The sequence below is a fragment of the Ursus arctos genome, unplaced genomic scaffold, assembly GCF_023065955.2.
Source record: "Ursus arctos isolate Adak ecotype North America unplaced genomic scaffold, UrsArc2.0 scaffold_17, whole genome shotgun sequence".
Classification (NCBI taxonomy): domain Eukaryota; kingdom Metazoa; phylum Chordata; class Mammalia; order Carnivora; family Ursidae; genus Ursus; species Ursus arctos.
In genome coordinates, this window is record NW_026622841.1 from 31,284,030 (window position 1) to 31,301,207 (window position 17,178).

Genomic DNA, 17,178 nt, shown 5'->3' on the forward strand with positions numbered 1-17,178 from the left:
TTGAAATATTTATTACCACCTTTGTAACACAGGGCAAATATTTCTCTTTCTCCTGAATACTCATGTTCCTTAAAGATAGATATTGCTTCCTGCTACCATGCAATACAATAGCCGGAACAGAGTATGTATTTTATATTTTTTTTGGAGAATGAATGATTTTTGTGTCCCTTAGGTCCCTCCAAAGATATATAAGTAGAATAAATGCTGCCCTCAGAGTAGCATGAGAAGAGTTCCTTTATTAGCATAATAAAATTTATGCAATAACAAGAAAGTATTATAAAATACCACAAGCACAAGAACACTAAAATATATTTATAAATGCCAACCCTTTACAATCATTATCGCTAACCTTCACAATAACTCTGAGAAGTAGGTATTAACATCCAGATTTTGTAGATGAGCAAATGAGTCTCAGATCTATTAAATTGCCAAAAGATGAATTATTTAGAGTTTATATTAGGATATGGCCTCCTGGAACAAGGTCTTTTTGGTCACAAATCACAATCTTTAAAAAAAAAATAATAATAATAATAATTGAGGGTGCCTGGGTGGCTCAGTTGGTTGAGCATCTGCCTTTGGCTCAGGTCATGATCCCAGGGTCCTGGGATTGAGTCCCGCGTCAGGCTCCCTGCTCAGCGGGGAGTCTGCTTCTACCTCTGGTTCTCCTCCCTGCTCATGCTCTCTCACTCTCTCTCAAATAAATGAATAAAATCTTTTGAAAAAATAATTGACTTTATATATCACTTTGGAATGCCTTTAAAAAAAAATATTTTATTTATTTATTTGACAGCACACAAGCTGGGGGGCGAGCAGGCAGAGGGAAAGGGAAAAACTTACTTACTCAGTAAGGAGCCTGACATGGAACTCGATCCCAGGACCCTGGGATTATGACCTGAGCCAAAGGCAGATGCTTAACAGACTGAGCCATCCCAGGTGCCTGCCTTTTTTTTTTCTTTTCTTTTTTTTTTTTTAAAGATTTTATTTACTTGAGAGAGAGAGTGCGTGTGCACATGCACTAGTCAGGGGAAGAGCAGGGGCGGGGGGAGAATCCCAAGCAGATTCCACACTGACCGTGGAGCCTGACCTGGGGCTCAGTCACCCCAAGATCATGATCTGAGCTGAAACCAAGAGTTAGACCCTCACCCAACTGAGCCACCCAGGTGCCCCTGGAATGCCTTTTTCTTGTCTGATTAAAACTTCAAGAAATGCCGGGAGTTTCAAGTGCCACAGTAAGAATCTTATGGTTAACTGGCACGAGGTTGGAGATGCCAGGGTCTTACTAAAGTTTAGGCAAACAAAACAAAGATGAGGCAGAGAAATCATTTTCAAAAGATGGGAAGGGAATTCAGGCCACTTAATTACCAATTCCCAGTGTTGAATGTTGGTGCCTGGGTCTCCTACTGCAGCACTATTCTCTGCCTGATGGTCTTCAGTGTCTTGGCCAATCAGGTTTATAATTGTCCAAAGAAACTGATGTACCCACCACTTCAGTAAAAATATTATTTCACAATCTGAGAAATTTTCATGAGTAACACTGCTTTTTTGAGGATTCTCCAAAATTGTCACTTCAATGTCTATATACTTTCATCCCACCTCATTCAAATGTGTTCTATCGTAATCGCCTATAAAATTTGTGTTTGGGAGGGACAAAGAGGATATCTCAGTTAAAACCTTTGCCTCAAATCCTGTATACTTCTTCAGAGTATTAAAGAGGCAGTAAGCTTGAGAAACATCGAAAAGATATTTTTTCATCTATTCAACAAATACTAAGTAACCTACTTTATACCCAGTACTTTGTAAGGCCCTGAAGAAATAGTGAAAATGCAGGGTGGTGAGGAAGCATTATTCCTGCTCTAAGTGAGCACATAGGACAAATAGAGCTGAATGGGTAATTAAAATACAGGTTTACAGTTACTTTGTGAGTGAGAGAGGTGGGAGAGAAATGTCTATGAATCCCACTGCAAGAGACCTTCCTCAGGCTTGGAGGGTCCATGATGCCTTCCAAGAGGCGGTGCTATCTCACCTCCACGGAGAAGTACAAGGAAGAGCATTATATGAAGAGGAGCATGTATGCACATATAAAAGGTTAATGAGAAAAGATGTCATTTTCAGAAAACAGAGTATTCAGTATGGCTGAGATGTGACTGAAGACAAATTGTGGTCCAGATTGATATGCAAAACCAAGGAGGAGTCAGGAGTGAAGGAGAACATTAGAAAAAACCCCCCTTGGTGGAGGTTCAGGGGCAATTCTAATACTCATTGCTACCTAATATTATATACCATTTGAGCTTTGAGTCCTTTGTTACCTGTTTTGTCTCAGAATCTCCCATTAAAATGCAAATGTCGTTGGAAAGTGTATTAATCAAAACCCCTTTACAAGCTGAGAACTTGGTGGATTTTAGAATAGTTGAGAGTATGGGTGGAAAATTGCCAAAGGAATCTTCACCCATTGTACAATTTTGCTGCAGGCCACCACCACTTGTAATTATCATACCCCCCTTCTACTCCCTAGGAGGGCCTGTATTAATGCTTCAGTGCCAAGACCTTAAGGCGGGGGCTTCCAGGCTGCCTGGAAGCAAACAGTAGTGAAAATGTCATAAGCACAGCCTCAATAGGTTTCCACCAGTTTCTGCAGACTCTGAGATGTGATTCCAAAGTTTTCTGGGTAAGCGTCCAACTCTGGCCTTCTGAGATTCACCCATCACCAGTCTTTAATCCTTTCAAATGTTTGAAAATGATAATCATATCCCTCTTCCCTTGAGCTGTGAAGATTGCATTTTACTTGGTTCTTCGCAAATCAATCCTTTCTGACACATAGGCAATGCCTTTGCAACAGATTTACAATTGTATTGTTAATTTAGGACAAGATCAGGGTATACACATTACTTTAAGAAAAAAATTCTAAATAGATAGGCAGGAAGAATAAGTATGTCATGTTTAAGTACAAAATCACAGATTCTGGGTATCTATATTGCTCCTTCATCTCTGCCTCTTCACTTCAGAGACACAAAAGGAAACTCTCAAAATGGGATGTGTAATTAGTTTACATTAGTACTGTATGGTGACTAACATAATATAATAAAAAATCATTATAAAAAAATTAGTTTACATTAGTGCTCAGTATCCATTGTATTCCTTATTTCATGGTTTTCAGCAGCTTTTCCAGCTGCCTGTCTGGAATTCTGAGCCTAAAGATACACAGTTTTCCTAGAAAGGAAGGAAAGCTTAACAGGACTTAACAGGCAGGTATAGAAGGCGGAGGTGAAGATAAAAGGATGGGAAAGAAGGATGCTGAGTAGGTGGCTTTTATACATGTTTAAACAGTGCCCATAAAGACACCATAACACAGTTCCATCTTAATTGATTCCCACCCTACCCCCTACCTTCCTTTCTTCCTTTTATGCTAATGACTGGCATGATTCATTTAATTAGACCAAGACAATTTAGAGGGAAATCTAAAACCCATTTTATGAGTTAGGCAAGTCTGAGTTTAGTCTTCAGATGGCTATTTTTTCTTCAGACTAGGTATGTATGCCCAGGATAATGGAAGAGGATTTGAAATAAGAACAGAATTTATATGTATTTTATTTATTTGCAACATATAGCATTGTCATAGAGATCATTAAGACTTGGTATACTTAAGCTGTAATCCGTTTGGGAAAAGTAAAATTAAGTACACATTTTTACACATACAAGGAATATAATTTCCAAATTCAAATTATTTTGACTCTCCACCATTCTCCCTTCCAAAACCTTTTTTGCCAGACTAGATCTGTGCCTTTGGCTCTTGACTTGATGAAATGAACCAGATAATTGCCAAATTTTTACTTTATTATGTGCCCATGTAGACACAGCCTAATTGGACCATATAATGAAATGTTTAAATATATCCATACATTTTGCACGAAATGAAACCCCATGCCAATCCTCCTCCTAGAACTTGGTCACTAGGGTATTTAAGGATGCACAACTGCAGCTGATGCAGAAGTTCTTTCCCAGATGTTCAATTTGACCTGGGGCAGCTCAATCAAAGTTTGTAAGGTTTCCAACATTCCTAGTGGGAATTTTCAGAAAAGGAGGCATATGGATTATTCTGGCAAGTGGATACGCAGACAGAAGCTCATGTGCAATGACTCCAGAACTTGAAATCTCCCTGAGAGCAAGTCAAATAATAACATTATTTGTAACAATAATATTAATAAATAATGGAAGGAGCAATATTAGTGCTTTTAAAGGAAATGAATCAGCAACCCATAAAGCAGTGGGAATGAAGAAAGTGAGGTTGCCAGCTGAGAGAGAGAGCAGAGACACAGGAGGGAGAAAACACAACGGGGGCAAAGCCTAATGCATAGCAATGATACGGTAAGGGAGATAGGCAGGCAGAGGTTCAGGGACAACTCCCCCCTCAAAGTTTATTGCCTACATCTCAAATCAGTCAGCTTAATGCCATGTCTTTATGCCAAGATGTCTAAGCCATGGGGAAACCTAATTTTTACTTTAGAGCTATTAAGTTCAAATCAACAGTTACACACTGAGATTTTATCACATGGTCAGCAGTGTCCTGGGCACTCTGAAGGAAGACATGAATTTAGGGCCTTAGACCCAGTTCTAGAATTAGATAGTTTTGTGAGATTATGCAAGGTGTTCGAATTTAACCCCATTTTGTTTGTAAAAACAGAGGTATTAATCTTCCTTATTTATTTCTTTGATACAGGAAATATATATATGTATGCACATGTACACATGCACTCTACTCAAGATGGCTAACAAACTTAATTGAAGGTTAATATATGTATAAATATTAAATTATCAGCAAAATAATGAACTTGTGCACAATTTGTGGATTAAAGACTGCGTTCCAATGTAGGTAGTGCAACTACTCTAAGGAAGGAGAGCTTGATGGTGGTTGAAAAGGACTGTAGGAGGTTTCCTGAAGGGTGAAGTTTGACCTGAGCTTGGATGAGCTTAGTAGCTTGAGAGAATTACGGAGAACATTCTCCTAAAGTTTAAAACTTTGAAACGTGAATCAGTGATGCTAGAAGGATAACCAGTTAAAACAGGGTCACAGAAGAATTGTGCTGAGCATTAAAGAGTACGGCAATGGGTCATATGACCGTTTGAGGTAGGCAGAATTACAGGCATTAAAGGGACCCCAAGAATGTTCAGAACTCTTTCATTCCCATTTCACAATGTTGGAGTGTAATGACCTGATTCTTGAATTCATTAATGTTCTTCACTCATTGACATTGTCACCCACTCAGATACTTCAACCATTACCTTCCTCTTCTTGCTGGGAGTCGCATAGATCTGTGAGTACTCCTGTGAGTTTCACACTGAACACCCTGTTTCTTCTTCTCCCCTCAGTGCAGGCTGTGTCAAGTTACGGTTGTAGGTGCTTCTGCATGGCAGAGAAAGGAGCTTACCTGGGAGCTTAGGAAGAAGAGTTGGAAAATGAATGGAATGTGTACTTGGGAACCATCTATGGTTCAAATCTGAGTAAGAAAACTTATGTCCACAGAGTATAGATAAAACTGAAAATGGAGTCAGAGTCAAAAAGTTGGGAGTGAGACTGGTGAAGAGACAGAGCAGACAGGTTAAATGAATGAAAAAGCAAAAAGAAGGCATCTAAGATTTATGCCATGGTTTGGGTTAAAAACTTAGATATTTGTCATCATTAGGAGCTACCCATGTATTCAAGGGGAAAAGAAATCTTTACAAGCTTCTCCTGATAATCAGATCCTGTGATGTATGGTACATATACTTAATTTTCACGGAGTATTTACATAGTGTTCTTATTTTCTTGAACTCTTCAGAACTGTGAAACCGTATTCTTTTTCTTTCTTTCCCCCCTAATCAATATGGTCCCTTTCCTAGCCCCTTTTCCTCTCCTGCTTCTGAAATTCTGGTATTTCGTAAGGCTGAAATGGAGGGGTTGCAAAGAAATAAACCACCTCACTCATAAGATAGAATAATTTATCCTTTGTGCTCTCATTTTATCAAGTACAAGGCTCTTGTCTATTACATATCACTTTACTTGCAAGTGTTTCAGTATTTATCTGCATTCCTCAACTGTGAGGTCCTTGAACGCATGGGCCATTGACAGAAGAAATGAATTTATTAATGGATTAATAAATGAATGCATGCATAAACAAATGCTTGTCTCTACCCACATAGTGTAGAGGGGTATTTCAAGAATATATTTGAAACATAGCCCAGTAGCTTAATTCTCTTCAGACTTTCCTTTTTACCTCATTTATCTATTCATATGATTCGTCTATGCTTTCATCCTATTACAGGCCACCATCATCTCTTCTCAGAATATCTAAAATCATTCTCTGAATCTATTCTTGATTGTGTCCAATCCATCTGACAATGTGGATAGAGATTGTTTTACAAACAAATCTGATTCTGCCAAATTCCCAACCCACCCCCACATTAAAATCTGCTATTAATGTCCACTGTTCTTAGAATGAAATTAATAATTCTTACCACAATTTAAAAGAGTATTTTAAATATTTGGAGAGCAACCCATTAGTGAACCATGATATAACATTTTAAAAGAAACAGAAAAAAAGGAATAGAAGATACTGAAGAACATCATCCATATTTAGGGTAATTATTAAGTGCACATATGTGCATGGATATGGGCTTCCAATATAAAATGTGATTTTTATTGTAGATCATAGTTTAGTGATTGTGAAAACTTTGTCCTCTGCTGATCTTGCCATTTTCATTTCCCGCTGTTCTGTCTCTTGCTAGTCCCACTGGCCTTTCCGTACAAGATAGCCATTCCATCTCTTCTGTTTCAAGGACTTTGTACATTATCCCTGAAAAGTTCTTCTTCCATCTCTTTATGTGCCTAAATTATCCTCTAATACATAGTTTAACCAAAACTTCAGGGAAAATTTCTCAGTCTTAAGTTGATATTCTCCCTTTTGTATATTATCCTAACACCCTTAGTGTTATGTTTCCCTAACATGGATTCTTTGTCTGGTCCATTACTTATTCAACAATATATGATTATTATGAAGCACTTATCAGCATCAGAATTTAGTCATCCACTTTTAGTACCAAAAAAATGACTTTAACTTAATTTATTAGGAATTCCAGGATATATCCTTTGTCATGGTGCTCAGTTTACATAGGGGATAATATTTGAAAGAGTTTAATAGTTATGGATTAATTTCTTCTATTTTATCAGATCAGCCATTTCTAGCACAAACTGTGGTCTGTTTCTTTTTTTAAAAAAGCTCTATTTTGTCTTCCTAATTTAGGTCTGAGTCCATTTATTCTCTCCTTCAAGCTCCTCTGGAGAATCAGTGTCTAATAACATTCTTTTTTGTTTCTTTAGGCACAATCCTTTAGCCACAATTCTTTAGACTCAACCTACTTTAATTCATGGATTCATCTATGAAAACATCTATCCATCCTTTCAAACAAGAATTTATTACACATTAGTTGTAGAGTGGTAGATGAAGCTACTTTAACAGAAATGCCCCAAAATTAGTGATTAAGAAAACAACAGAGAAGTTGATTTATCTTTCACATTACAGTCCAAGGTGAGGATTTCAGGATGCCAGTGACTCAACTCCAGGGGCCTAAGCTGATGGGAATTCTGTTATCTTTAATATTCAGTTTCTAAAGTAACTGGGCTCATTGGCATACCCACTGGCACAGGGGGAGAAGATAGGATGTTCAGAATCAGAAAAACCATCTTAAATTAAGTGGAAGTTCACATCTCATATCATATCTGCTCATATTCCATTGATGATAGTTTGGTCATATGAACAAACCTAGCTGGAAGAGAGGCTCAGAACCATAGGTGCAGGCAGAGTTACTATGTTCCATCTTCACCTGTGTTACTGTGGAAGAAGGGGAAAGTGGATATAGAGAGACAGTTATCAGTCTCTGTTATATTGAATTTGAGAAAAGCATGTGAAATGTAAAGAAAAAATGAATATTGGATTCTCTATTTAAAACATTTAAATGTAGCAGCTGAGGACAGGCTAGTATAGAAATAACTATAATACTGTGCCAAAACCACGTAAGTGGTAACTGGGAGTCATAAATGTTATAGAAATTCACAGAAGGGAGAAAAGTTGCAGTTCGTGTGCCTGGAAGCCTTCAGGATATTGATGAGAAGTGAGCAGTGTCTGGAAGAATGGCTGAGGCTTCAGCAGGTGAAAGTAGTTGTCAGAAATGTACATTTTCCACCAAGTTCTCTGTTGCTCAGTTTTTTTCTGTCCTAAACATAAATTTCTTACCCACTTTAAAATCTGAAGCCACATACATAGCAGCATCATATTTAAGGAAACAGTTGTTAATTCATTATAGCCGCCCTGTATCCTATATTTTAAATTTGTGGGAAATACGTGTTTTTTTCATGGGGTTGAATTCATTGAAACGGACCCCTTTTGGGAATCTAAACTATCTTAATGAATATTAATGGAAAAATATAGGCTCTAAATGGAATCATTGGATCAATGGCTGTGAATAAGTTGACATGTGAGTTGAGTCAAAAGCTACTCATGGGCCCTGAGCCCACAGATATTAGTTAAAAATCAGGGGAGGTCAGAAGGCTGCAAGAAGAACCTGCTGTTCATTATGGCCAAGTCAGAGATGATGTCATTACCTCATATTGCTTGATACAGAAAATGTCTACTTTGTCATGTTTTTGTTCGGAGTCATGTATAATGCACTGCTCATAGTAGTAGGTATTCACAGTCTCGTGCAAATATGTGATTAGTTAATCTGTTGAAGAGAAACTAAGTGGGACTATCACATTGTCAGTTGCAAGGAAAGAAACATTTTTCCCCCTATTGCTTTAGTCACTAAATGTTCATTCTCCTACAGAACATTAGAGTCATCCTTTTGACTTCCCACAGAAATTTAGGCAATAGATGTGACAGACAGATTGACTTCTACTTCTTAAAATCTAAACAGGCCTAACCTTTCAGGAATCTGAGGTGTTACCTGGCACAGCTGGGTTTCTGTCCATTTTTCTTGCCCATCTGCTGCCCCTCTAACCCAATCCTCCACCCCCAACTGGTATTTCAAAGGCATAATGTTTACAAATTCTCACCATTTTTAAAATGACCACAGTAGGTAGGAGTGTACCACCTGGTATACTCCAGACTCAACAGAAGGTAAGGAGACACTGTTGTTAGCTACTTGACTAAAAATGGTGAACATTATCATCTAGCCACAATTCCTATGCTTTTCCTCAAACATTTTAAGGTCTAAATTACCTCTCAAAGCACCTCACAGCCTTTGATAATGATGTGGATCTTATTAGCTTAATCCTAGCCTCTTCTTCGTGACCCCTTGATTTTTCTTCTCTGATCTTCATTTTGTCTCTGCTACTTTCTTCCAAATAAAATTATATGACATTATTTAATATGTGATCTAGTATGATGCATGTGTGCCATTCACATGCATTTATGTGTTTATGATTCAGTCTTGAGTGAATAACACTATACTCTATTAACACACTTGACAATCTGTGTTGTATTACATTAACTGACAAAGCTAGCTATTGTTACTATTTGAGATAGTAGCTAAGGTTTGTGAGAAAGAAAGGAAATGAAGTCAGGAATGCAGTGTCTGAAACAGAAGTTTATTTCTCCATTGTGTAACAATCAAGTTATATTCCACAAGTCCAGGGTGGGCAGTGGTACTGTCATTCTTAACATGTGGAAATTCTCCAGCTCTCACCATTTTTGTATAGCTGGTAAGAAAAAGAAATCAGGGGAGCACACAGCCCCCCCCCCTTTTTTTTTTCTTCAGGGCAAGAGCTGGCACTGGTACGTATCAACTTTCCTAATTTCTTTGTGCAGAACTTGGTCACATGGCTTTAACTGGCAGCATAGAAGGCTGGGGAATGTAATTTTTAGCTAGACGGTCATGTACCTGTCTAAATGCTATTAGTACAAATTAAAGAATGGATGTTAAGCTCCAACTAGTCATCTTCCACATATGTTTTTTTGTGCTGGAAATATCTAAGAGCCAGGATTTTATCAAGGCCACTAGCATCCTTCAGTCATACATACAAAAAAAGTTTAGTTTATCAAAGAGTAAATGCTTCTTGATTCACCATCTCTCTGAGCTGAGGTCAGAAGTTTCTGCCAGGAATGCAAGTTGCTTTAAGGGGTGGCTCTCAGACCAATTGTCTATAATGTTTTGCGCTCTCTGGATGAAGCAATGTGCCATCAAGGTCAAGCTCTAAGGATCTTTTTATTTATTTTTTTCCTGATATGCTACACTTGAACAATACTTACTAGAATTTTTCTCTTTTAAAAAAAGTATAATTGGGCATCATTTTCATTAACAATCTACCCATTTATCCTAATATTTAGATTTCCATTAAAGTTTAACATCTCCTTTTATTTTAAAAATCCCTGAGGTGGTATTTTACACATATTTTTTTTTCTCCATGCTGAAGAGTTAACCTGTGATAATCTGTACACATTTTTCTAAAGCCAAGAATTTCTGATATAACGAAGACCAAATAAGCTAACTTTAATTGGCATTTGTTATGTATTATAACTTCTTCCATCACTATTTAAAAAAAAAGACTCTAGTTTTCTCAATCCAAATATTTTTAACTTTGTTTTAAAGAATTTATTTATTTATTTGAGAGAGAGAGACAGCGAGAGAGGGGACACAAGCAAGGGGAGTGTGAGAGGGAGAAGCAGGCTTCCCGCCGAGCAGGGAGCCCAATGCAGGGCTCGATCCCAGTACCCTGGGTTCATGACCTGAGCTGAAGGCAGACGCTTAACGACTGAGCCACCCAGGCGCCCCCCAAATATTTTTAATTTTTAAAAAGTTATCTAAAAACATAGTTTTGTAATTGAGCAGAATATAAAAACTTTTTTTAAATCCCCTCTTAGGTGCTAGACCTTATGGGAAATTAAAACACAAAATACCACACAATTCACTTGGCCTTATGAAACGTATTCTTTAGTTAGGAAAACAGAATCCATTTTCATTAAACTATTAATGTGAAAATACAGCACATGATTAAGGGGCAAGCATTATGTTATAGACAATAAATGCTTTTAGGAATTAGAAAAGGAGCTCCTGAAAAGCAAACTCCGAGTCCCGTTTCTTCATATTTTGCTTTGTACTCAGTAGTTATGCAATAAATGTTTGCTGAATGCATCAGCACTTTCATCCTGAGTCAGGGCATTAAAATGGTTGTCCCAAGGTTGAATGGACATGAAGAAGGATCAGGATCAAAATTAGTAAGGAGAGTATAAATAAGAAGGTCAACCAGATAGATTCCATTAGGTCAAACTAACTGATTCCAAAAAAGTGTTTTGGACATTTATTCTGTAGTTAGAGTCTACTATTTGGCCCAGGTTTTCAGGCTGCTAATGTCTCTGTGCATTGGTCTTTAGTCTAGATTAAGAGGTGGAGAAAGGATGAAGGCATTTCTTACCAAATACACACTAGCTCCTATTAAGGTATGTGTGGTCACTTGTGCATCTTAAAACCTCCTGGTAGAAAACTTCCCTAGGTCTATAGAAGGAAGGCACTAAATTTGGGGGTAAAAGCATTTGATCTGTGTGGCCTCTGAGTGCCATGTCAGTAGAACACATTAACTTTCCCCAGTGCACTCAATTGCCCTGTGCTTCACAACTGCATCACTATGCTGAAAAATGTGATTTTCATAGAAATGTTCAATTTTTCAGCTTAGAGACTTTGTGAAGGGGGAAAATATCATTTTTGCACTTAAACTGCTCCTTAAATCGCTCACTTCGGAAAGTTAAAATTGGCCCCGAATATAATGACACTGGATCAACATATGTTGGGATATTTTTAACCCTTTCATCTTTAGTTGGCTCTGCTGTCCTTTGGTTGTCTACCTCAGGTCAAACATCCAAACCAAAATGAAATAAAGCTTATAGCTTTTCCACCCTGCCCGCAAACAGTTCGAAGTACCTGGATATTCTGAATGCTCAGATTTCAGGGGTTTATTTGGCTACTTGATGGTAAGACTTTTGACACTGAATTCTACACATTAGGACTACAAAGGACTGTGGAAATCTTCCTGTAAAAGAAAGGCTGCTTTTAGCTCAATATCATTCATCAACCCTCTCTTCCCCACACACATACACCAACGAGCCCTGACTTCATTTTCTTTCTCAGTCTGCTTGTTTACAAGCCATCTGTAAAAGAGCTTCCTTTTCTGTGAAGACTAGGATAAAGCAGTAAGGTTTTAGTCATACATATTCAAAAGTGAAGTTGCAAGAGTCTTCACATCAGAAGATAAGGCTGTATATATATATTTTTTTAAATCATTGAGTGGTTTCTTAAGTTCTCTTTGACAGTTTATCTATCATGGTTCCTCTATTGAATATTCTAACACTGTGCCTATTTAATCTTCTGATGTAAACAAAAGTTTAGTTTTTTACATCTCCTTCACTATCTGACAAAAATGTGAGACTGAATTTTGATTTATCTGTGAAAAACAACTATCCAAAGTAATGGAAATACCCCCCAATAAGCAAAATGCCTATAACATAACTCTATTTATTCTAGAGTCTTTTGCTTATCTCTAACTTTCTTTTTATCATGATCACCTTAACAAATATTACTCACTGTGAATAAACCCATTGTATGGCACTGTGGGGAGAAACAAAAGGGAATAGAAAACAATCTGTTTCCAAGTGAGTTTTGCTATCTCCTGGGATAGATTAGCCACCCTTCTCTTCCCATATTTGCCTTATTAATACTATTTGTATTAAAAATTCTATGCTGACAAAATCCTATCCTCTCCATCATCCCTCTCTCCATTCACATCAATAAGATTTATTCATAATACATTGGGTTTTTTGCAATTAGGGATGACAAGAAATACTAGATACAGTTCCCATCTTTAAGTAGTTTGAATTTAATAGGAAAAAAACAGCTGATTATTTATTTATTTATGATTCCTAAATTATATAATCAATTATTTAGTTGAGGCTCCCAAACTTCTGATTACAAGAATTCCCTGGTGTGCTTTTTCAAAATACTTTCCTGAGCCCTTCTGAGTTGGAAGTTATTTCTCATCTTTAATGTTCAGGTGAATCTGCTGGTTCATCTGCAGACTTTGAGTACCAAGGCCTGAGGACATACTGAAGCTGATTTTATGGGGAAAGGATCCGATAAACTGTATTTTTTATGAGACCCCAGGTTTGATCATGCTAGGTTCCATAACACTGATCTCATTTTTACAAGTGAGGGGGGGAAAAAAAAAGTACAGGCTGACTAAATCAGTGTTTCCCAAAGCTAACTATAGATCAGGATGGCTTTTCAAAAACCCTTCCTTTTCCCTACTGAATAATACCCAAGTGGGAGGTGGCCTGGGCATTGCACTTTTGAAAAGCTACCCAGATGATTCTTATGCATAATCAGGTTAGGCATCTCTGCTGTAGCACTTACCCACATTTATTACAGCAAGTTAGAGTAGGATGTTAGAGTGTTCGGAGCCCACAGAGTGAAGTGTGAATATGAATCATCACTCCGTTTTATAACCTCTGCTAAACGTGGTAGTCACTGGTGCTGTTCTCCTTGCAGGCACAGAATAGAATTGCATATCCTGGCCTTATGTTGTTGGGTTGGGCCAAGTGACAAGTTCCTTTCATAGGGGAAGGAGGAAGGTGAAAGTGCAATGTCAAAGTCTTTTTCCGGCATGTGAGTGTGCCTGAGGGGTGAGGTTTACAGTAGATTGACCCCTTAATTTCACCTAGTGTGTTAATAATTAACCTTTGGATATTAAAAAAGGGTATGGCAATTTATTCAAAAGTACAGAGTTAAACTCTTTTGCATGATCAAGGAAAAGGGGCTGATTTGCAAAAGTAGCAGTTGTAAGCCAAAGAAGGGGGAATAGAATCCACTAAACTGAGAAGAAAGGGCATGAGATGAGAAGAGAGTTCAGGAGTGGAGGAATGGAGGTGGAGAGCAAGAAAGAAACATCTAGGAAAGAGGAATTTTTCTGAAAAGCTGAGAGAGAAGAATGGTGATCCAACTGGCATGTAAAGGATATTTAAGAAGAGGGTGGTTATTATCCAGTTTTAGTAATTTATATATCTGCCTTTTGACCCGTAGTGAGGTGCATTAACTACTTATATATGTAGATGCTTGTATTTACTATGTATGTATTAGAGACTTGAGCCTAAGGAAATGAGCTCTAAGAACTTGGAAATGATGCCATTCATCCCCCTATAAACTCCTGTTCATCGTCACCTATAGACCTATCTCTTTTCTTTCTCACCATTCTCAAGACAAATATCTATAAGATATTCTTGATTTGCTTTTTTGTGTTTTCACTTGATTTCCTATTGATTTCAACTCATCTATTTTTCACTATTGATGGTATTTTGTGTTACTTCTCCAAGGTCATTTTTCATATTAGAAAATTAATAAACCAGCAAATATTTATGGCAAATATTGCTATGAACCTTTAGAGGTGACATTATAGGGACTGTGGCAGGTAAGACAGATTGATACTTTGGTCTGGGAAAATAGAATACAAGAATATCTAAAAAATTCCTGTGATAATTGAACTATTTTAAGGGCCAAACTAGAGTACTTGGAAAAGGAAGAGAATGACATCTTTGAGGTGTTTTGCCGAGTTTATCACATGTAAACTCAACAAACTGTGAACCTATGAGCTAGGTATTTTATCACCAATCTTATATTATATCAAAAACAACACTACACTACATGCCCATTGTAGTAAGTGGTGGAGCCCAGACCCAACTCACGGCTATAAGATTCTGAAGATCCATCATTTTTCATTCTACCTCAACTCATGCAAATCTTTGGAAATGGAAATCTTTGGTCTGTTTTGCACCAGAAGGCAGATCTATAAATGGGTAGACTTTTAAAAGATGAAGATTTTATTAGTTTTCTTTCTTTCTTTCTTTCTTTAACACGAGACTATCTAATAATGGAATAGGTTGCCTCAGAAGTAATTTCTGCCATGCTGAAAGGGTTCAAAGGAAAGGTGGATGACAATCAGCCTGGGATATTGCAGAAAGGACTCCTGTTGTCTGAAGTTGGATTAGATGTCAGCCAAAATCCTTTCTAAATCCCCAATTCTATGCCTCTAGGGCCCTAAATGCTTTGTAGTGTGGAACAGAATATAAATAAGTTAAGAGAAGTGATCAACCAACAGATACTTATTACATTTCTACAGTGTGCAAGCTCCAGGATTCTCATCTCACACCATGAAGATAGCTGCTTTTCCTACTTACTCCCTGATCTCTGAGAGTGTGAATCAGGCTTGGTGTCAGGAAGGAAGTAACCAAGAGAAAAAGCTGTCAAAAAAAGGACCAGGAAAAAAAAAGCCAAATGTTAACTTCTCACCATTTGCTCAAGTCTGGCTCTTCATGAGCATCTTCTTAAAGTTCTATGTTGACCTCTCCCCTCCCCTGGGTGTCAGAATGTGGGGGAAGAATCCTGCTGATTGACTCATGAAACACATTACCAGAAGCTCTCTATTTTAATAGTTAAGGCCACGGAAGCAATTTGTACTTTACTTAGAAGTTTATTGCATTTTGATAATTGCTTTTCCCCTTGAACTGTAGAGTTTTAAAATATAATTTTTGACTGACTATAAAAAGGAAAAAAATCCATATAACTTTAAGAGCATTTTCAAAGCTTTTAAAGTCTCCACTAAACCAAAGCAGCCCAAAGTTACCTTGTTGAGTTGTCTTCAGTTAGCATCGTAATCATTTTTTTTAACCCTCCCACATCCAAAACACCCAGAGAGAAAGAAATGACAGAGATATTCTCTCTTACAGAGAATTCTGTCCAGGAACACTGTTTCTGAAGGACACATCGTAGGGAAGAGAATATCAGATAGCTGGCCAGTGAGCTTGGTAGAGCTCTTTTTGTAAGCACACAAATAAAAAATGAGTCTCAAGTACTCCTAGAGGTCAGTTGTTAAACAGTGTCAGTGAAATTAACTTTATGGATAAATTTTCCCACGGATGGTCATTTTCCAAGTGTGAACATCCATATGGGCTGTTAGTCAGTGGTCTATGCTGGTTTATAAACATAAAAATAATGACTTCACAGACCAATTTCTTATGAGTTACAATACAAAACCCTTTTACAAATCTTCTCATACATACTCTATACATTTGGGGAATATTTACTTTTTCTAGATCCACACAGATATCCAGGATAGTTTAAGATACGGTGTGTCATTTGAAAACGTTTCTAGGATTGTTTTTGAATTTTTCCACTTCCCTCTAGCTATGTTTGTATTAGACTTAGATTTAGTTAAGTCAGCTGTTTGGTTTCAACACAGTGACTATTCACAAGTGTTGGTTAGCCAGCCATCTGAAAATCAAAAGAGCAATCATCTGCTTGTCTATAATAATTTATATTCAGTAAACTGTGTTCACACTTTATTTATTTGATTATCACGACAGCCTTTTATAGGATTATAACTTCTATTTTCTGGAAGAGGCCAACAAGTTAGCAGAAATGTTTAGTGACTGGGGCGCCTGGGTGACGCAGTCGTTAAGCGTCTGCCTTCCAGCTCAGGGCGGGATCCCAGCGTCCTGGGATCGAGCCCCACATCAGGCTTCTCCGCTAGGAGCCTGCTTCTTCCTCTCCCACTCCCCCTGCTTGTGTTCTCTCTCTCGCTGGCTGTCTCTCTCTGTCAAAAATAAATAAAATCTTTAAAAAAAAAAAAAAAAAGAAATGTTTAGTGACTTGCCCATACCCCACAGGTAGATAGCAATAAAGCCAGAGTAGAAACCAGAATTGTTGAGTCAAGATTTAAATTAGAAGTACCCATTTTGACACCAGTGAGGCAAATTATCTTCCACCCTCTTATCTCCATCAATAGACATGGAAAATTGTGAATTTAGAGGAAAGTGCAGATACAGTGGGATAGGAGAGAGTTTTCCACAAATGATTTATAGTCAGTATTTCAAGGAGGGGGCAGTGCGTGTAGGGCTCTCATTCTGGACATGTGTTTCCTTTTCTAGTGCAACCAATACTGAGTTTATTAGCCCATCTATGTAATAAATCCATGCATGATAGACCCATAATGGGTGATGAGGGGAAATTAGGTGAATAACAGCTCATTTATCTAATATTCTATACTGTTCAAAGTGCTTTCAGTTAGCAGTGGTATTTAATAAAACACCTTAGTGAGGTTGACAAGGCAGA

The 17,178-nt window shown here is 37.6% G+C and overlaps 1 long non-coding RNA gene across 1 annotated transcript in view; it reads left to right on the top strand.

Annotated features, from left to right (window-relative positions):
- LOC130543929 (uncharacterized) overlaps positions 1-17,178 on the top strand; it is a 449,349-nt gene that overhangs the window by 46,200 nt on the left and 385,971 nt on the right. The gene's annotated exons all lie outside the window — the stretch shown is intronic.